The sequence below is a fragment of the Macrobrachium nipponense genome, chromosome 20 (assembly GCF_015104395.2).
Source record: "Macrobrachium nipponense isolate FS-2020 chromosome 20, ASM1510439v2, whole genome shotgun sequence".
Lineage (NCBI taxonomy): Eukaryota > Metazoa > Arthropoda > Malacostraca > Decapoda > Palaemonidae > Macrobrachium > Macrobrachium nipponense.
The window spans coordinates 29,993,267-30,015,227 of NC_061089.1; the positions used below are offsets into that span (position 1 = coordinate 29,993,267).

The following is a 21,961-nucleotide window of genomic DNA, read 5'->3' on the forward strand; positions in this document are numbered from 1 at the left end:
GGGAAAGTCGGGTAGGCCTATTTAACAGAGACGTATAGAATCGCCCGAGTGACCAATATCTCCACTGCTTAAATTTTTCCGATGTTCTTTTCACTCTTTTTGGGGGACCAAAGATACTAACATTCAAGAGGCCCCGTGCTCGTAGCACTGGCGTTACGTTGTAGAACTGGAGCTTTCGTGGGGTTATTTTCCAAGTGGTGGTTTAGGAAATATATACATCTTCCAGGCGTGGCAGGAGGTAGCCTTGAAATAGGGAAGCAGATACACCCGTGGCTGCCAAGGGAAGCGGATAACCCGTGGCTGTCAAGGGAAGCACCACTAGAACGTCTCCCCCAATGAAATCAATGCCTAGTCCATCATGTTGTGACCCCGGTTGCTTTTAGAGGCAGTGACAAGTATATGACACTGAGGCCAAATTGCGAGGCATTTGAGCTATGGGGTATGGGGTAGCCTTCGCACATTTGGTCACTACGTTTTGGTAGAATCAACTTTCAGTTGTGAATGAATTAGATTGCGTGCAGTTTTATGTCTTTACTGTTAGAAAGAACTCTGCCACCAGGTCTACGGGAGTTAATGCTGTCAATGCACCTCATGCAGTACAATGTAGGTATTACTTGAGGTTCTTTGCAACGTCCCTTCAGGCCTAGCGCCAACTACTTTCATTCCGTTTATTGTACCTCCTTTCATATTATCTTTCCTCCATCTTGCTTTTCACCCTTTCCTAACAATTGATTCATAGTGTAGGTAACTGCGAGGCTTTCCTCCTGTTACCCCTTTCAAACCTTTTCATGTCAATTTCCGTTTCAGCGCTGAATGGCCTTAGTTGCCCCAGTGCTTAGCATTATGCCTGAAACCTATAAATCAGTCAATCAATCAATCCAGGTTTTAGCTCGTCTGAGCGAAAGCCCAAGTGAATTACGTTCGTCAAGCGTTTTTCTTTCTATGTTTGTGTATATATAGATGTGGGTGGCCTGCATATCACATGTTCGACTTTACAAGACCACTATATTAGTTCCAAACGAACTTGGAACAAAACCTCCTTGGGTAAAGGGGAATTCTTATTCATTCTAAAAGGGAGGCGGTGGGTTTGGCAGCACCCTTACTGCCCGGGGCTAATAAGTAAGAAATAACGAAAATGTGGTCGGGGTTTGAGTCTGCTGTAGAACTCGGGGCGATCAGAGCTCACGTCTGAAAGGGAACACAACAGTGTGCTATAGTTGTGCATAGGAATATATAAGAAATAACCAGTAAGTATCTGAAGAGCAGCAGGATCACAGTTTGTCAAATAATGTGTAATCGTCCTCATGCAAGGAAGGTTAAAGAATGTTCAGTTTACATGTTTTTTCTTCATTACTAAAAGAATAAGCGAGTGTGATGTGAGTTTAGCTAATACTATTCTATTCTACTTTGTACCAGTCGAAACAGAAATTATGTATGATAGGCTAACTCGATTGTAAACTTAATTATATATGGATTTGACAGTTGCGAAGTTTCAAAATATTGCATAGGCCATAATATAACATTTTGAGTTTGCGGGTCGCGCAGAGCGCCTTTGGTCGAGTGAGACTTGAGAAAAGAATAAAAAAAAAACCGTAACCATGAGATCTTTTGTGAACAAATTGTGCAGTCTAATGAACTGAGCATGTTGTGAAATCTTGTTTTGTAAAATGCATTAACAACGATAATATTAATATTCTATTCCGTGTTTGTAAGAAGAGAGGTACTGTTGTCAGCCATTCGTTGACGCTGTTATATCCAGGTCGACAGATTGAGCCTTAAAATGCACTTTTGTCTTCAGTGGTAAGCCGTTGTAGACCACCACCACCACCACCACCGACTGCCTTATGTTGTACTGGTCTACAGACGACGCTTCCTTTCGTTTTGCTACGAGCGTGAATTTTGCCTCGGGGATGGAGCGTGTGTTAGTGTGTCTCGCTGGATGCCTTTGGCTTTTAGGTGTAACGATTTTGTTACAACGTTGAGTGGCTCAAGCACAAGATTTTAGACTTCTACGATTTGAGTCAGTATCTGAGTCAGTATCTGCGAGTTTGGAAATCTAACGGACGAAAGAGTAGTGAACCGAGGACGAGCTGATTCTTGACCCAGAACGATTTACGGTGGCAGTTTTGAGTTTCTGCTGACTCTTTCAAGATTGATGTCCCCCCTTAGCTTACCCACTTGGAAATCGAGGGGAGGGAATGGTGTTGTTGTGCCTCGTGCCTCTAGTGGGGATGGGAAGGTATCGTGGCCATGGAATAGCTTGGTGGGGAAGGGATGGCGTCAGGGAGGGAGGGGTCTGGAATCAATAGCCGACGGATTGCCAAGTTTTGCTAGGCGGCAGTTTTTCTTCTGAGGGGAAATGCATTCCTTTTAACCTTCTTCGGACGAAGCCCCTTCCCCGGCTACCTTTCGTATGTGCCTCTCTCTCTCCTCTCTCCCCTTCTCTCTCCTCTGCCTCTGCCTTCTCTCTCTCTCTCTCTTCTCTCTCTCTCTCTCTCTCTCTCACACTGTGTGTACACAGTGAGAGAGAGATGAATACTGTTGTTAGTCATAAGCAGGATAGTCTACCGTGGACATAAACACCTAAACGTACATGGTACTTTAGCAACCAACCAAAGGCTCAAGATTTTGAGCATTAAAAGTAGTGAAAAATGTGACAATTTTGAAGAAACAGAATGTATATCACATATATTTTCTTTCTGTAAATTTATTAAGTGTACATTGAAATATTTCCAAAATGAACTATACTTTTGTTGTGAGATCAATAGGGATAAATTCTTGAATACCATAATGTTCAGTTATAAATATAATGCTGAAAAAGGGCGGAATAGTGCTATAATAATGATCTTTGGTTATGTATTGCAGTTTGGATTAGTAAGAAAAACAAATATACAAAGGAAGAAACGTGTGCCTTTGTTAAAAGTAAACTGACTTATGACAGGAGGTTGATAGGAAATTTGTTTAAAGAAAAAAATTGAAAATCAATTCAGCAAAAATACATTGATTTTGATTTCTAATTCTTTCTAACCAATAGTCATTGTAAATATTGTATGTGTATTTAATTTTGTAATATTGTAATACCCTATGTACTATGTAATGACTGTGATATTTTCCTAATAAAAGATAAAAAAAACGAGGATGACACTAGCTTAACCTCGCAAGGTTTGTGCGTATGTCCTCGAAAAAATCACAAGATGCAAAAGACTTTAAGATACAGCATTTTTGTTTTAGAAGTTAATCAACACTACGTCAGTATTTGTGAGTCATCCTGAAATTTAGAAAAATAGTGATCGATTATGCCTTCTAATGTCGCCGTAAGATTTCTCCGAGGTTATGAAAACCTAGAAAAAATGAATCCCCGGGCGTAACAAATACAGATGTAATAATGAAGACTTGATTCAGTAAATTAAATGATGGCCTTACTCAGCTATAATAACACTTAACGAAACTTAGATCTGATCCTTTACAGACAGAGAACTCTGATTTTCATAAGCTACATGATGTTGATTTTTCATAAGCTAAATGATGTTGATTTACTAATGACAAGTTAAAATAGTTGACAACTGATTATTCCTTCCGGGCATCCTGGTTTCAAGGGTTTTAAGATGAAACGGGCGACTCTTTTACTGCCCTGCGAGATTCGTGTTCATCATTTCAAAGTATTATTCTGTAATATAGGATAATAAGTGAATAAAAAATATGACACGGTAAGCTGGTTACATTTGATATGTCAAACACAGAATACAAAAAAAAAGTTCACATTGTTGGATGAGAAACAAGAGTTATTCTGATTTTACAGTTTTCCTCATTCGATAGAACAGTGGTTCTTAACCTTTTTATGACCACGCCCCCTCTAAGAGTTGGTCCTGTCTTTCACGCCCCCCTTGCATCTGTGAGTAAAATTCCCTCCCAGATTTAAAGGAAAATAAGAAAAAAAGAGGAAGAGAAGGGGTTTCGAGGGATAGGGAGGGAGGTCAATAATTACAAAACATGGGAAGCCTAACTAGAGTAGTAGACTCTAGGAAAGTAACGTTATATGGCGACACTTTTGCATTTTTTCATAAACTTCTGAATATGAGTTCCTCACTCTTGTTAAGAAAATAACGAATATAATTTGAGAATTTTTTTTTTTCCCTAGGGCTCACGCCTCCCCTGGAAATTCCTGACGCCCCCCAGGTTAAGAACCACTGCGATAGAACAACCGACGCTACTGTTATTGTCCACAGTTTCTAGGTGTGAAGTTTGACAACGTACACTGGAAAATACCACCAAACTGGCAGAATGTTAGCATCCAGCTTAAGAAATGCAATTCATTGACCCTACACTAGAGCATAGGATTAATCTGGCAGCTCTATTGAATTAATTAAGGCCAGACTATCGCAGACAGGTTATATACCAGCAACACTACGCCACCTAACAACTTTTCACGCACCGCGCTGAAATCGTCTCAAAAACATAGAAATGGAATCTAAACGTTTCATGTAAAATATCGACTAACTCGCAAAGTACTTTTCGTGAAAATAGAAATCACCAACCTTTCTGGCAGGTGTGAAAACGGAGGGGAGATCGCAAGAACGCAAACTAAAATATATATATGAATATATATATATCATTTACCATGAATGACTGCGTGATCAGTTTTGTCATACCACTCACTCTTAGCGTTGTTGACCACCGTTATTGTGACGCCACCAGGTGCTCATGTAATGAATTAGAAAGAGAGCTGTCTCCTCTCTTTGTTGAGTCAATCCCCAAAGAAAGTGTGCCCAGTTTGGTAATGTCATATTCATAATAGAAATTTAATTAGCGCCTCAGTGGCGTGGTTGGTTTGGTCTTGGCCTGCCACCTCGGTGGTTGCGAGTTCGATTCTCGGGCATTCCATTGAGGAGTGAGGGATGTGTATTTCTGGTGATAGAAGTTCAGTCTCAACGTGGTTCTGAAGTCACGTAAAGCCGTTGGTCCCGTTGCTGAATAACCACTGGTTCCATGCAACGTAAACACCATAAAAACAATATAGAAATTTAATGTCGGGTTTCGCAGGGGTCCCTTGTACTTCTCTCAGGACTTTTTATTTATTTTTTTTCTTAGTTTATAATCTACACACAATATTTACAATAGTTCTTTACAACGAAATCAACATGACTTGGTTCTACTAAATATGAATAACAGTATTATGTTTTAAATCCTCCAAAAAATTCCCGAAGGTTTTTGTACTCTTATTAGCATTATTATCAAAAATGAGTTTTATATCATTTTTGTACTGCATGCACTTCGCTCAGGGCTAGTGGGTTCGTGGTAATTGGTGATTACACAACACTTTCTGATATTTGCTTTGTCCCTTTGTGGTCTAGGAAAATTGAAGCTGTATACACACCCACAATCTTATCTTATATGATGTGCTAATTGTTTAAATCTTTTTTTCCAGGTACGTTGTATTTGCGGAGCGTTGTGGTTCTGCCTTGGTGAGTGTTGATTTATTTGAGCTGTTGTAAAAATAACCTTCCTTGTATATAGTCATTCTAAACGCAAGACTTGACACGCCCTCATCTCAGAACGATAGTTCAGGGTGGGACGCTGATAGGAACGGATGAGCCAGGTTAGCATTATTTTGATTCATCATGAAAGGTATTCAACACCCTGGTTGTATTTAGAATAGTTTCATTCTGACCACTTAGTGATGTTATCCTTGTGAGCGTAGCTGTTCGTACAAGAAGAGATGAGCTAGGCGAAGAGTATTTGCAGTTGTGACATCACCGTGTTGGATGACATCACCACTGCCGAGGGCTCATCTCTTCATTGCCCTAGAGACCACGGTGACTCTTGACTCTGTGTGTGTATGTGTGTGTGTGAGAGAGAGTGAGTGAGTGTGTGCGCGCGCGCGGGAGCGAGTGCGAGTGTAGTAGGGTGGGTGGATGCAGTGGTTGCGGTTTCCAGCTCCATTGTGGAGATGTAGAAGAGTGGGGGCTGGGTTGAGGGGGTGGGGAGAGGGCAGGCTTCTTTCAATGGAGGCAGGAGGAGATTGGGGGAGTTCAATGTGCTGAAAGAAGCAGCTCTGTCGAGTGACGGTTGTGTTTAGCGTTCCACGAGGTAGTCGCCAGTTGAGTAGGGAAATCCTTTGATATTGATTTTTTTTTATTTGGTATCATTACTTTCTCGTGATCTTTAAATGGAAAAATAAAGTCCACTGTAGTACTTACGTAGTATATTGCCAAATACAGGGAGCTTTCGTCAACTTGATCAGTTGGTCTCTTCAGGGATTTTATTTTTTTTTATGTACTGCACTGAAATTTCATCGTTGTCGTCATTTTGCTAAGTTCAGTAAATAAGAAACTTCTTTTTGAAAGACGATGGAAGCGGACGTGTTTCACAGGTGTTCATATACCGTTCGTTGCATTCTTTTACCATTGCAACTGCCTTGGCGGAAAAAGAATAAAGCAGGTGGTGACCTATCCATTCTCAAGGAAGAAAGGGCAGTTTTTTTAAGGTACAATGTACTGTCTGGCTTTGAAGAGCGAGCGAATCATAGTTTCTTTCCATCGATCTCTCTCTCTCTGAGAGAGAGAGAGAGAGAGAGAGAGAGAGAGAGAGAGAGAGAGAGAGAGAGAGAGAGAGCTTGTATAAAGTCGGCCTATGCAGGAAAAGGTGATAAAGAAATTCTAAGCTTTTATAGACCAACATCGAACCTATCGTACTTCTCAAAACTTACGGAAATAGTAGTTCACGAACAAATGTGGAAACACCTGAAGCAATTCAACTTATACCTGACATATTGCGCAAATCATTTTAAAAATTTCTTTTTTTTACGCGTAAATTAGTTATTTGGAATTTTAGTATATACAGATATATATGCATGTGAAATGAGTATGTATACATAGAGTATAAGTATGTGTATATACAGTGAATAAGTATGGGTATATGTAGTATGTATATACATAGTAAATTCAAGTAGTTGAGCTATAAAAAATAGAACTATATTTATTGATTATATACATAAACTACATATATTGTATATGTATTGTATTCTAAAATTACCTTTAAAGTGTATTTTTTAAATGAAAGAGAGAAAAAAAGATGATCAGTCAGCGTACAGAAAAAAACTACTCGGCAGAATCCACATTGTGTGTAATTGTAAATGATATGGTAAAAATTACAGCAAATGGAAAATGTGGCATCCTGGTTATGCTCGACACAGTTGACCAGTCTGCTGCTTGAAGACCTGAGAGCAGTTGGCATCTAAGATGATGTACACAAATGGTATAAAACCTACGTAAAAAAAAGACCAGGAAGGTTACAGTGGTTATATCAAATGTGAAATCAGAAAATGAAGACCTAGCAAAAGGAGCGCCCCCAAGGCAGCGTTCTGGGTGCACCGCTATTTGGCATTTACACAATTGAACTATCTAGAATTTGAATAAGCGCAAGGTTAAGTATAAACTGTATGCTGATGTAATTTACAGTAGAATTGAAGCAGTAATGAAAGATACAAAAAAATGGATGTCGGCGAAGAAATTGAAACTTAATGAAGACAAAACTGAGTATATGTTATTTTGGGATCTGACAATGCACTAGTACGAAAATATGAACACTTCTAAAGAATAATTCTTGGTTTTCAAACAATAAATTTGTAGCAGCAGTGAGGAACTTGGGAGTGTTTATTGATGGTAAATTGTCGATGAAGAACTAGATATTGCATAATGTAAAAACCTGTAACTATCACATAAGAAACGTTGCATTTATTAGAAAACACCTAAACGAAGATACGTATAAAACAGCAATTTGCAATCAAACACTTTCGAGGCTTGATAACTACAACGTTATATACTACGGTCTCCCCGACTACTTATTAATAAAATGGCAAGAAGTACGAAACGCCAGATTAATAAAAGGACTACGTTCCCATGATAGAATAACCGCAGCACTAATTGATCTACATTGGCTCCGAATAAAAGCAAGAATAGAATATTGGTTAAAAGCAAGAATAGAATATTGGCTCCAAGGAATAGCAAGAATAGAATATTGGCTCCAAGGAATAGCAAGAATAGAATATTGGTTAAAAGCAAGAATAGAATATTGGCTACAAGGAAATGCAAGAATAGAATATTGGCTTCTCAGTAAAAAAGCTAAGAATACGAAATTATGGCTCCCCAGTTAAAAGCAAGAAAGAATAGAATATTGGGCTCCAAGTAAAAGCAAGAAAAGAATAGAATTTTATGGCTCCCAGTAAAAGAAAAGCAAGAATAGAAATTATTGGCTCCCAGGAAAAGCAAAGAATTGGAATATTGGCTCCCAGTAAAAAAGGCCAAGAATGGAATAGTGGCTCCCAGTAAAAAGCAAGAATTAGAATATTTGCACTCCCAGTAAAAGAAAAGAACTTAGAATATTTGCTCCCAGTAAAAGCAACGAATAGAAATTTGTTTCCGTTGGAAAAGCAAGGAATAGGAATAATTTGCTCCAGGTGCAAGAATAGAAATTTGACCCTCCCAGGTAAAAAGCAAGATAGAATATTTGAACTTTCCTAGTAAAAGCAAGGAATAGAATATTTTGCTTCCCAGTAAAAGGGCAAAAGCTGGAATATGAAACTTCCCAGTAAAAAGCAAGAATAAATATTTGCTCCCAGTAAAAGCAGAATGAATATTTGTTCCCTAAAGCAAGCAAGAATAGACTATTTGGCTCCAGTAAAAAGCAAGAATAGAATATTTGACCCTCCCAGTAAAGCAAGAATAGAATATTGGTGTTCTAGGAAACAGCAAGAATAGATATTTGCTCCCAGTAAAATCAAGAATGAATATTTGCCTCTCCGTAAAACCAAAAGAATAATACTATTTGCTCCAGTGAAAGCAGAATAGAATATTGCTCCCAGTAAAAAACAAGAATAGAAATATTTGCTCCCAGTAAAAGCAAGAATAGAATATTGGCTCCCAGTAAAAGCAAGAATAGAATATTGGCTCCCAGTAAAAGCAAGAATAGAATATTGGCTCCCAGTAAAAGCAAGAATAGAATATTTGCTCCAGAAAAGCAAAATTTGAAGGAAATATTTGGCTCCCAGTAAAAGCAAGAATAGAATATTGGCTCCCAGTAAAAGCAAGAATAGAATATTTGGCTCCCAGTAAAAGCAAGAATAGAATATTTGCTCCCAGTAAAAGCAAGAATAGAATATTCTCCCAGTAAAAGCAAGAATAGAATATTTGCTCCCAGTAAAAGCAGATGAATATTGCTCCCAGTATCAAGAAAGAAATAGAATAAAAATTGAACTCCCAGTAAAAGCAAGAATAGAATATTTGCTCCCAGTAAAAGCAAGAATAGAATATTTGCTCCCAGTAAAAGCAAGAATAGAATATTGCTCCCAGTAAAAGCAAGAATAGAATATTGGCTCCCAGTAAAAGCAAGAATAGAATATTGGCTCCCAGTAAAAGCAAGAATAGAATATTGGCTCCCAGTAAAAGCAAGAATAGAATATTGGCTCCCAGTAAAAGCAAGAATAGAATATTGGCTCCCAGTAAAAGCAAGAATAGAATATTGGCTCTGAGTAAAAGCAAGAAAATATAATTATTTGCTCCCCATAAAAAGAAGAATATTGGCATCCCAAGTAAAAGGCCCAAGAAAATAGAATATTTGGCTCCAGGTAAAAGAAGTTTTAATAAAAGAAATTTTGGCCTCCCCAGTAAAAGCCAAGAATAGAATATTTGGCCTCCCAGTAAAAAGCAATATAGGAATAAAATTGGGCCTCCCAGTAAAAAAACAAGAATAAGAATATTTGGCTCCCAAGTAAAAGCAAAATAATTTAGAAATATTGGCTCCTGAAGTAAAGCAAGAATAGAATATTGGCTCCCAGTAAAAACAAGAATAGAATACAAAATACTTCTTACAGTTTCTAAAAGCACTAAAATATGGTGAACTAACATACCTGAGAAACTGCATAAGCTTCATTAACATGAAATTAATATTATAATCAGACATGCAAGTGAAGCATATAGGCTTTTTGAACCCAAAACAAATTGTAAGTCAGGCTATTCTGCAGGAGTTACGATACTGACGAGAAAACACAAAGACAATAATGAAATATAAGAAGCACCTTATTTTGAAAACGTGCAAGGGCCCGCCAGAGGGGAATCATCCCTGTGGAGGGCTGTACATAAAACTAAACAAAGTAGAGAGAGTGCTTATACCGCTAATTATAACTAGTATAAGTTGGAATGAAAGCGTGAGAATGTTGATATGATGATTTGGTAAGACGATTGACATAAGCGAAATGAGGGGCCAGGTTGCTATGAAGCTTTTTGGTCTTGTGAGGAGGGAGGTCGGTAGTCACGTTAGAAGTCCTGCCCAGCCGTTCTAATTTGGCTGATTGGCCCTCTCGAAGTGAAGCCTGTTGGTCGAGCTTCCTGTCCGTTTTTCACCGCCAGCACTCACGAGTGGGTGGCTTTTCTGGCACCAGACCAACGTACGTCTTCCAAAGCACAGCTACCTCTCCGAGTGCCGAGATGAGAAGGGGACTCTGGAAAGGCCGAGATGCGTAATGTTACCATCTTTATTCCAGGTTTCTTGGGGAGGATGTGCGAAAAAAGAAGCACACCACTCGGATTCCGTTGGAGAAGCCTGCCGCTTTCAAGATGCTTTTGTTTTATGTGCAGGTGGATTACGTAAATGTTTTTTGGGTTTTAACATTTCACTTTTTCCTGTAAAAAAAAAATATTAATGGCCATGTATCTGTCCGTTCGCACTTTTTCTGTCCAACCTCAGATTTTAAAATCTACTGAGGTTACAAATTTGTATGTTGGTCATCCCTCCCTCCAATCGTCCAATAGAGCATGTTTCCATCTTCAGTGACCATAGCCGTTGTGATGCCAGATTGCACAAACAAACTAAACAGCCAGCCTTCTCTTCTGTGATCAGACAGAGCATCCAAAATTCCAAACACCCCTCTTTTCGATCCATATGATGTGAAAACAGTGCGTCTCAGCAGCGTGCCTTTTGTTTTTTCTATACAATTCAGGGTCTTCATCTCGAAAAACTCCGTTTTCTGGCCTTTTGTTCTCATTCTATCATCAATCTTTACATCTAGTCCCAGATAACTGTTCAATCAATCAATCGTTCATCTCTGTCAATAATTCATGCTGACTTGTATTACTTTCTATTCTGGCATCCAGTTAACCCTTCCATTATGATAAACTTCCAGTATTTGCCATTCATTACTGTAAACAATAATTGTGTAAAGCATTGTCCTAAACAGTTTAGGACATGGGATCTTATCGATTATAAACCTTTGCCTTGTCATACTCCATTCACGACCCTCTTACAAAGCTCACTACTTTGCACCTATATCTGTTGAGCTGTTTGTGATCCACCGTGTCCTTGTTTGACGCCTATGCTTCCGCACCAGCCACTCCATTTGCATGTTTTTAGCACAAGCTTTGTTTTCAACACAAAAGCTCCGATCCAGTCTCCTCATGTTGCGTTCAAGACTGTCCGTTATCACAGTTTGTCCCTTTAGTTTCTAACATATAGTTGATGCATCGTCCTTGCCTGAAAACACGCGGCTTAACCTACTGTTAATTCTGTTACTAGAGCAGTCACAAAAAGAACAGTTGCACCTTTTTAGTTATGTCGTAAAAAATATAAGAGTCACGTGTGTAATCTTGCACCTTGCGCAAAAGGACAGGTATTCCTCTCACATGCTCACTCAGCATTATCACCACTACCTGCATATCTCGTTGGTAATTCTTTCAACACACTGTGCTTTCAGATTTCCCGACCTTTATTACTCTCCCAGCATCTCCAACAGTGATCTCCTTTTAGTGGCTCCAAATGTTCACCGTTGTGATTCTGTTCTGTGCTTCTGTCTTGCTTATGTCTCGAAAGAGTACGATTTTTACGAATCTGGAGAACACTTCATGAAGTCCCGTCACTTTGTACAGATTCAGACGAAGTTTCATGTCTTCAAAGAGCTTCTTTTCAATGTTGGGTGCTAGGGAGCATGCATGCTTACAGAACTGCCGAAAGAGTAAGATAATTATTATCATTTACGAAAAACACATGACGGCGCTGGAAAAAAATCCAGTAGTTTAGACTAATCCTGCTTTTGAAAGGTTTCTTAGCATTTCACCCTCCTTGTAGGTTGTGGACGATGGCGAGGATTTTACACATTATATGGCTTTGTTTTGTTTGATTTTTGTAGATATCCAGCTGTGTGGTTGGTCTGAAGGAAATAAAGGTGTGGACTTCAACATTATCGTTTGTGTCGGCTGTTTCCTCCAGTGTTATTGCTTACTTATTCTGGACATTTCAGGTTTAACCTATTTGTTTCTGCTTGAATAACCTCTCACATGGCCACAGTTTATTTAAGCAGAAACAGACCTAATATGATCTGAATGGATCACGTTATTGATTCAGAAGCCAGTCATAATTCAGCTTATATCTGTATGCATCTCAACTGCACATTCAACACTTATGCATACCCATCATTCGAACATTCTCGTTTATTTATTGAGAATGTCTTCCAGGTAGAGTTGAATGCGTCTAGCGTTGTATGATGTTAACTGATATAGTTACTCCAAAATTAGACCAAAATTGATTATTGATTTTTCAAAATTTGTTCCCGTGTCTTTATGGGAGGCTAAAATTTGTTGCATCATCCGTTAAGTTCGTGTGTGGGTTTCCTGCGTTTGCTAACAGCCTGAATCCTTGGGAGCGATTAGCGTCTCCTGCAATTTATGCAATTTCTGCAGTACCCGCATGATGATTACCCGGTGGATTGAACTCGTTGAGCAACTGCCGAGATCAGGTGGATAAGACCTTCCAGCAAACTTAATGTAACTGTAATACGTCAGATCATGATTTTGCAGCGTGTTGGAACTAACACTTCACTTTATCCTCGAGCCGTAGACCGTAGTGCGCAGTCACAATGGTATCCTAAGGCGAAGTGAAGGACAATTGCAAGTCGTTTGTCATGCGTTCGAACACCTTAAACGACGGGCGGTAAGGTGGTGGAGGTACAAGAAGAGGAGATGTGTATATATATATATAAATATATATATATATATATATATATAGAGAGAGAATAGAGGGAGGAGAGAGATGAGAAGACGAGGACGAGAGAGATGAGGTGAGGACGGAGAGAGAGAGAGAGAGAGACTTGTTACCGGCATGGAAGAACTGAAGAATTCGGGAGAAAGAATATATAATACGAAAAATTGAAACAGTTTTGCCATGAATCATCCTGAATCATCCATGTTGATGATCTTCCAGCAACTTTTACAATAATAATTAAAGCTGCAGTGTCAGTATCAGAATGAAGCCCCAGCTACACAGAATCTACAGAATTCGACTGATGATCAGGGCCTTGAGATGTCTCAAAGTGTTCGTCCAAACAGCAGTGACAGAGAAGGTTTCCATATTTGTAGAATGAAATAATGATGAACAAATTATTGCAAATGCAATAAAGAATAAAGAGATTACCACTCTAAAACATAATAAAGACAACATTCAGTAGAAATTTGGTCATATTACGTAATTTGATAGCTAAAATAAATAGATGTAGAAATGAGAGTTCTAAGAGTAATATGGTGGTGGTCCCTTGCAAGAATCTCATTACAGTTGGAGAGTGACAGCAAAAGAACTAGACTTATTAAAGCCGTCGGATAAGTCAGTTTGTTAATCAGCGCAAACTTCCTGCTGCACATCCTTCTGCCAGACTTCGAGGCGACCAAGATGACTGCATCGAGTGTCGTCCAGAATTATCATCGTTATCTCTTTGCAACGTCATCTTGCATAAAAAGATGTTATTACTATTGGTTATCCTAATACCTGCATCCATCCAAGAATTTCGATACTACCATTGCTGGTTAGATTAAAAGTCCGATTGCATCGTCATTAATTGTCCACATCGTAGGGTGTTTGCCGTCAGTGCTCCCCCACATGGTGTACTGTGTAGGCATTACTAAATTTAGCACGTCAGCAGCGTCCCTTCTGCTCCTAAAGTAGATTCACATCAACCGTGCATCCGATGTCTAAGCCAGTCCCTTACGACGCTCCTGATTGGCTGTTGATAAGCCAATCACAGGACCGGAAACCCTGTCTCTCTCGAGAGTTCACATAGGCAGGATGTATGTTCCACCACTCCGGAGGGATACGTCTTTCAGGATAGGTGGAACATACATCCTGCCTATGTGGATTCTCGAGAGAGAGACTGAGAGTTTCCAGTCCTGTGATTGGCTCATCAACAGCTTCCTTTCTTCCATCTTGCTATCCAGGCCGTTCTTAAATATTACTTCTTAGTGCTTCTGCGAAGTTTTCTTATACTTTAATATTTTGATTTCTGACTCTGTGTCTTGTTTGTTGTCCACTCGTTCCAACTCCTCCTCTTCAATGTCTCAGAGCTGAATGGCTGCCCAAGTGCCCCAGTGCGTCGCCTTATAACTTAAAATTTCACGAGTCATTCATTTATTCATTCTGTCATTAGGGATTCAAGTTCTCTCGACTTTTGCTGTCCTTTTCAAACTGTGTTGAATTTTGAGGCTGATGAAATTAATTCTGAGGTCGATTTCGAATTAGAGGGATTGTTGGGCGTCGTGCAAGAATTGCTGGGCTGGAAAACGTGCGGCAAGAGCCAGTTCGTGACATCAGATTGCCACGGGGCCCTGATTCATAAGTTGATACTCGACGAAGAAAATGGAATCCCTGGAAGCTGATAACTGGAACTGATAATCTCATGAAAAAGATTGAATTGGAAGTTTCGCTGAACATTGTAGCATAGGTAACTTACTCAGGCAAAGTTAAGGAAAAGAACTTGATAATAAGGTTTACGCGTGCATCGGGTAAATCCACTGAGAAAAAAAGTGATGTTGCCAATACACTTGGAAAGCTGTCCCAATTATTGATGATGCTTCAGTTCTAATAGCATTGCGTTGGTTGATTTTTGTCGAAGAAAGTTGAGATGAGGCTGAGACCAATATAAATAACAGGGTGGAAGGTGATGTAGGAAAAATGATCCAGGACATGAAATAGAAAATTGTGATTTGTAATATAGTGAGAAGGACAAGGCAAGTCTGTTACCAAGATACATCTCTCAGTAGTAAAGTGTGATCCAGGAGCATCCATGCTAGTGTCGGAAGTTGGCCTCTGTTCTTATGGGGTACTTAATGACACACGTGGAAGAAGATATCATGTGTCAGGAATATGGCCATATTAAGGAGGAATATCATTTCAGTAATGATGATAAGTTTGTTGTAACTTTGGAGGTAGTCTTGCAACGAAAGAATGTATCTCGGATTTTGTCAAATGCATCAACTGCCTGATAACAGAGAAGTCTAGACAGTGAACATTGGGGGAATTCGAGAGGTTGCAAACCTTTGGATATGGAAGTAGAGAGAAGTCGTCAATACTGGACATGAAAGTATTGTTTTGAAATCTAATAGTTGTTTCTACTTCTGCTGATTCGCAGAACTTTCCGTCATGCGAGACATTTGCCAGTCTGTTCCTTTAAGCTTGAACTCGCTGTCATACCTTTCGACTTGAAGACCTTGGTCCCTACGGCCCGTGTTCCACGAGGGCATTTGGTTGCCATTCCAACTTGGTATTAATGGTCTTTTAACTAGTAGTTCTGTGAAGGAAGAACGAGGAGGGGAACGATGTTACCGAAGGCTTGTATAGCTGTGACGACGGATGGTGGCGTCTCTTTGTCTAGGAGAAATTGATTAAGCTGTGGTGGTCTGTCTGGTTTTCTGCATCATTTATTTATAAAGTGAATCCGACTGGAAAAATACTCTTTGAATTTGAATATGCTGTGGTTACACTTATGCATATCACAAAATTACTTTTTCATGGGCTTATGTATTTTGAAAATGAAAGACCTAGACAAATGTGGACGGGATTTTCCAAAGAGGGTTATGGCGGATATGCACTCGTCGTCTTCAGTTTTTTAAGGTTTTACTTCATAAGAAAGAGGAAGAATAATCAGCATAGAATTCACTCCACTTTTCCAGTGTACCCACATTCATTACACAATAGGTAGGATGTTACAAAATTACATATACAATATTTTTGCGAAATTGATATTGCAATTTTTTCTTTATATAAACACCTTAACAACCACCCTGTCCTCATTGGGGAGAGGGCGATGCAACTGCAGGTGAGTGCTGTATTAAGTCATCGGCCTCCCAAACCTGACATCCACCCTTGGGATGCGGAACATCCAAGGAAGCTGGGACCGGAGTAGTTTGCACATTTGAATTCTGAGGAGGCATGGCAGCATCTCAGAATGATCACGTTGGCGGTTGGACACTGATGGCCTCCCTTCTGATGGGATGGGGAACCTGTTGCCTTAGGGAGACCTGGAGAGTCGGAGACCAGAATTAGGAGACGGCATTTAGCCCACTCAATACTCATTGTAAACTGTGCTGTCTTAAGAGTGCCTGCATAGTACTTTGGGGCTCACTGCAGCCTTGGGATTCAGGGAGAAAACCCTCCTGGCTGTCTTCACACGTGACTTTTTTTTCTTGTATTGTTCACAAATGTTAAGCCACAAATATTGTTTAATATCCAGTTCACCATACCTTGGGAGTAAGTTATACCTAAATTAAAGTATAAGTAAAAAAGCCCTGGCTAGGATTCGAGCGTGGGCCTTTGTTTTACAAACGACACTAAACAGTCGAGTTTGACCACTCTTGGTAACCGTTCGGTCGAAGTCTACTGTTTATCAGTGGTTTTTCAGAATTTAAAAATTTTAATTCCCTTCGGGCGCAAGTTATTCCCCATGGTAACTTTGGTGGAAAGTCTCGGTTACTTATCGGTTATTCTTGAAAAGTGTGTGTGTGTGTTTAGATATATATATATATTATATAGATATATATAGCACCTCTTCGTGGAAAATGCCTACGGCTTTAACATGGTTGATGTATCATGTCGTCTTATTAATTAATATCTTTACTCAGAAACATAGGCTGGTTAGTTGTTGATTGTGTGACTGGCCTGGAAACCCAAGTATCTTTTGTTAACGCACCCGTACAGTGTACGAGACCGGGCATTTGGGGGTATCCGTGGTATTTGTCATGGCCTAGGGTCATGGCAGGACCCACTAAGACAGGTCGGCCAGACGCTCCAGGGCCCAGACAGGGGATTAATGATGAGTCACTCGGGTCGACTGCATAGAGTGGGGCAGGAGCCATAGTCCTTAGGTTGTAAACCAGCAACCGTCTGGACTGTAAACAAATCGTTCCTCGCTTCCGCTTGTGTGTGGGCGCTGGAATTCAAGATACATTATTAAAGAATTTATCTTTAGCAATGCCGAATAATTGTGCAGCGTATGGTCGTTCGTACACGAAGTTTAAGACAAAAAACTTTAGTACAAGGTATTTTAGACATGAAAGGGGGAAACTGTACCGAGTTACCTGGCTGAATACATGTTGTGGTGCAGATTCAAACATTCTGAAAATAGCGATATGTTCTGTTCATGTCAAAACCTAGTACGGCTGCTGCATATTGAAAGCCATAATTATAAGCCGTGCCCTCTCTTCATTTGGCAAATGGTGTTTAAACTCTCTTGTTGCCTATACACTTCAATGTAATGCATGAAATGACGTTCGTAGAGGGTCCTGTGTTATGGGTACGGTCCAGGTGACGGTCTTCTCATCCAGATTCCCTGAGGCCAGGTCCAAGAAGTACAAGGCATGAGTGTACGTGGTCGTACTTATTCCCATTTATGTTGGTGGGTATGTTTACAAAGTAAATGGGGTCCTCATTGAAAGAACGGTGTCTCTTTCCCCAACAAGTGGACCCCGGGACTCGTGAAAAGGAGCTTAGTCCATTCCTAGACAGTGTAAAGTATGAAAAATGCTCGTGTAATGAGGAATGCAGCCTGTATTGACTGGCAGCAGTACGTTGACGTCGTCGCTTAGACTAAATTCAAGAAGCCTTCGATCTGGTTCGTCTGTGCGAAGAAAGGGGAAAGGACCCGCCTCTCAAAAGCTGCTTGCTTTCGCCTTTTGGCGTTGTTCTGCAGACGTCGCTTAGACTCGATTCAAGAGGCCTTCGATCTGGTTCGTCCGTGCGAAGAAAGGGGAAAGGGCCCGCCTCTCAAAGCTGCTTGCCGCCTTCGCCCTTCGACGTTCTTCTGTAGACGAGCGTGGTTGCGGGAATCCCTTTCTGCACTTCAGTGTATTTGGTGTTGCGATGAAAACATGAATAAATCTGTGGAATGTTGATTGGTTGTTGATTGTTCGTCCGTAGTGCGTAGCACAAGTGCGTGCTAACACTTACGGACACACGCACATGGTCTTGGCAGAGTGGTCCTCCTCTAGGCTTCTGTGGAAGGAGCGTTCACCTTTAACTCTTCAAGAGACTTTGGGGTTAGACGGGACGTAGGCCGGTGGGGGTGGCGTGGAAGGAGAGGAATCTCCAAGTCAACATTTTTACCTCTCTGCATTACCTCTCGTAGTCTGTTATTCCAGGCCTGCACCAAAGTTGAGACGCTTCATTCATGGGAGGTTTGACAGGTGCATCATTCGCAGTATAAATCCATTCGCAGCATAACTGTAGCCCTGTAGGGGCTAAAAGCAAAATAAAAATTCTCTCTCTCTCTCTCTCTCTCTCTCTCTCTCTCTCTCTCTCTCTCTCTGTATATAAATATATAGATGGGGAACATTGTATTGTATCAATATTCATCTTTTGTCGTGTTACTATGCAGCTCATTAATAACCAGTTCGATTGTGTCCTATACAGTAGTAAGAGTTGAATATAGTTAATTTCTATCTAAATTTACGAGCTCTATAAGTAAGTCTTGTTTACACAAACATTAGAATGAGTAAAAATATCTTAACCCTTTTCAGCGATAACTAAAACTCAGGGATTTTGTGCCCACCCCTCTATTGATTTTCTGGAATTGATATTCACTTGTTTTCATGAGTGGTTTGAAGATGAATAGGTTTTGTTGGTGTCAAGATTCCGCATGTATTAGGTTTGTGACATGAAAGGTATCCGAGAAGTCTATATTCAGTTACCATTCTTGGCTCTGCCTTCCCCTTAAGCATTTCCCTTCGTCCCTGCTTCTTGCTGTGTGTGTCATCCGACCCAACCCTATTTCCCCAGGCCATTTAAATATCATCAGTAAAGTTGCCCTTCTCTTCCCTTCCCTTATCGCTGGAGCATTTTGCCCCCTCATCCCCCTTCCCCTTCCCATCCACCCCCTCTCCGTTAGTGCTGTATTTTTCCTTTCGCAGGAAAGGTGGGTTTTTATTGTGTAGGGTTAGCTACTTGACGGGAGTTGTTTAGTCTTTGATGCCCTGGTATACTGTACCATCTGGGGACATGTAGTCATTGACCTGTGTGTTTGTCTGAGTCAGACCCGCTTTCTAGAAAGCCCGTCCCTCCCATTTGCCGAATGAGGTGAAATGATTCTTAGAGGAGCATATTCTTCCGACAGTGACTTGTTTTAAATGACTTGCATGTTTCGAATGGATTCGTTCTTATCCAACATCGAAAACTTGACACCGTGAGTGATGACTTGTAAGGCTGAGTATCTTGAGGTATGAATGGGCGTGTTTGAAGCTTTGCTACTCTGTCCAGGGGACTACTAAACGTCTTCGTTACTTAGGGTTTTTATTATACTTTTAATATTGAAGTGCCTGTAATTGTCCTGGGACATAAAGGTGACAGTAGCTGTCATGACATTTTGTGAGATCAGGATAACAGGAGTTTGAGGACACCATCAAGTAGTATCTGTCAACTCTCCCTATTCCATGGTAGACTAGCGACGTGGGCGGGCTCATCGGATATATCGATCGGGTTTTTTCACACAATGGAAGAAATCCTATTTTTAAAACTTCCGTCACTAATAGATGCCAAGCCAAACCATGCCATGCCAAGCACTTTAAAAGCCAAGGCAAGCCATGAACTGTAAAAGTCAAGCGAAGCCAAGCCATGATAATATGCAAAGAACTCTGAAAACCAAGCCAAGCCAAGTAATGCAATGCCAAGAACTCTAAAAGACAAGCCAAGCCAAACCATGCCAAGAACTCGAAAAGCCAAACCAAACCATGCCATGCCAGAATTCTAAAAGACAAGCCAAGCTAAACCATGCCAAGAACTCGAAAAGCCAAACCAAACCATACCATGCCAAGAACTCTAAAAGCCAAGCCAAGCCAAACCATGCCATGCCATGCCAAGAATTCTAAAAGCCAAGCCAAGCCAAACCAAACCATGCCATGCCAAGAACTCTAAGAACTCTAAAAGCCAAGCCAAGCCAAACCAAACCAAAACAAACCATGCCATGCCATCAAGAATTCTAAAAGCCAAGACAAACCAAACTAAACCAAACCATTCCATACCAAGAACTCTAAAAGCCAAGTATAAGTAAAACACAAGTTGAGAATAACAACTGAAGTCACAGAACGGCCACCGACGCCTGCAATATATTATTTGCTACTATAATCCTATAATCTTCAAAAGAAAAATAATTAAAAGAAGACACTGTTTACACATTTTCTCTTTAGAAATACACATCCAATTCAGAAATACAATGTACGTTGTCAACATCATGTACATACAATATAAAAAAAAATTTTTGCGTAACTTTTTAAAGTTCAAGCATAAGCACAAAAAACTGACATATACACTTATATCTTCGACGGTCTTTTTCGTCGATGACCATAAGTAACTGCATGCATTTAAGCAGCGTATAAAAATAACAATACAAATAGACATGATGATAAAGAAAATATATAAACAAGTATACAATTATGTCTAAACCCTATGTATGAAAGCAACTATAGAATGCAGAGCACATAATACTGTATAGCATTAACGGGTGGGAAGGGAGTGGGAATTACATGTATAATAATGACGGGGGGAGTGCATATCAAACGCTACACCGGCAGGACAAATCCGATGCCAGTCGCGTACGTGTATGGCCAGCTTAAGCCTGACGGAGTGCCAGATTGAGAAGGGAGGGCCAGCAGTCCTCACGAACACGACCTCTTGCCCTCAACATCTCGGATCAGCGACTCGATTGAAGTGCCCAGTATCTCCTACGCCAGGTGACAGAGTTTAGGTCTGAAATAATGTACGGTAGATCACGGGAAATGAGTTTGTTATCTAATAATGTATCGAGTTATACGCGATGGAGAATGTTCAGGGAAATTCTAGTTTAAAAGAAATAACCCCTTTCATTACCGTTACTGTATCTCCGTTTGTATTCCCTTTCTGCCATCTTACTTTCCACCTCTCCTAACAACCGGTTCACATAGCAACTGCGAGGTTTGCCTCCTGTTACACATTTCAATCCTTTATAAAGTCAATTTATCACTGCTAACAGTTGATTCGTAGTGCATCAATTTCTTTTCTCTCCAGCGCTGAATGACCTCATAGGTCCCAGTGCTTGGCCTTTGGCCTAAATTCTATATTCAGTTCAATTCAGTATTGGAAAAAGTTGACAGTTTGAAGTTCCTTCTTGTGGGGCTTCAGAGGTTCAGCAGGATACTGGAATTCCAGGATACTGGATATGGAATTCTGCAGGCATGAGATTCGAATCAGTCTCTTGGAATTTGGTAGGTGGGTAGTTGTTCGTGGACCTTTTAAGCAGTAGTTGGGATGAAGACAATAGAAATTTTAAGCAGTAGTTGTGATGAAGACAACAGAAATGTTACTTGATAATGTGCTATAACTGTTAAAACTTGATATTATTCATTTAACATGAAGAACCCTCAAAATTGAGCTGAGTTGCAGTGTGAATGGGTTGGAGGGTTAAAGCTTTTAAAAGGTTTTCGATATTAAAATCGGTCATTGAGAAGCTTCGTTCGCAGAAGTCAGTTCAGTTGAAGTTGAATGGGTGCGGCCTTGCGTTATCTCTTGGGCTGATTTTTGTTGAGTGATTATATTATAGGCTATAGTAATGAGCGACCATGCTTCATTTTTTTTAGCGGTCGCAGGAACCGTAGTTTGGATGTGATTTAAGTGAACTGCAAACGTCAGC

At 40.2% G+C, this 21,961-nt stretch overlaps 1 protein-coding gene across 5 annotated transcripts in view; it reads left to right on the forward strand.

The window, feature by feature from the left end:
* LOC135224312 (spectrin beta chain-like) overlaps positions 1-21,961 on the forward strand; it is a 168,319-nt gene that overhangs the window by 18,793 nt on the left and 127,565 nt on the right. Inside the window, exon 2 of one of the 5 annotated variants that reach the window (XM_064263286.1) lies at positions 5,426-5,462. The exons of the other annotated variants lie outside the window; for them this stretch is intronic. The gene's annotated coding sequence lies outside the window, so the exon portion shown is untranslated. The remainder of the gene's footprint in view (positions 1-5,425; positions 5,463-21,961) is intronic. 5 annotated transcript variants of the gene reach the window in all.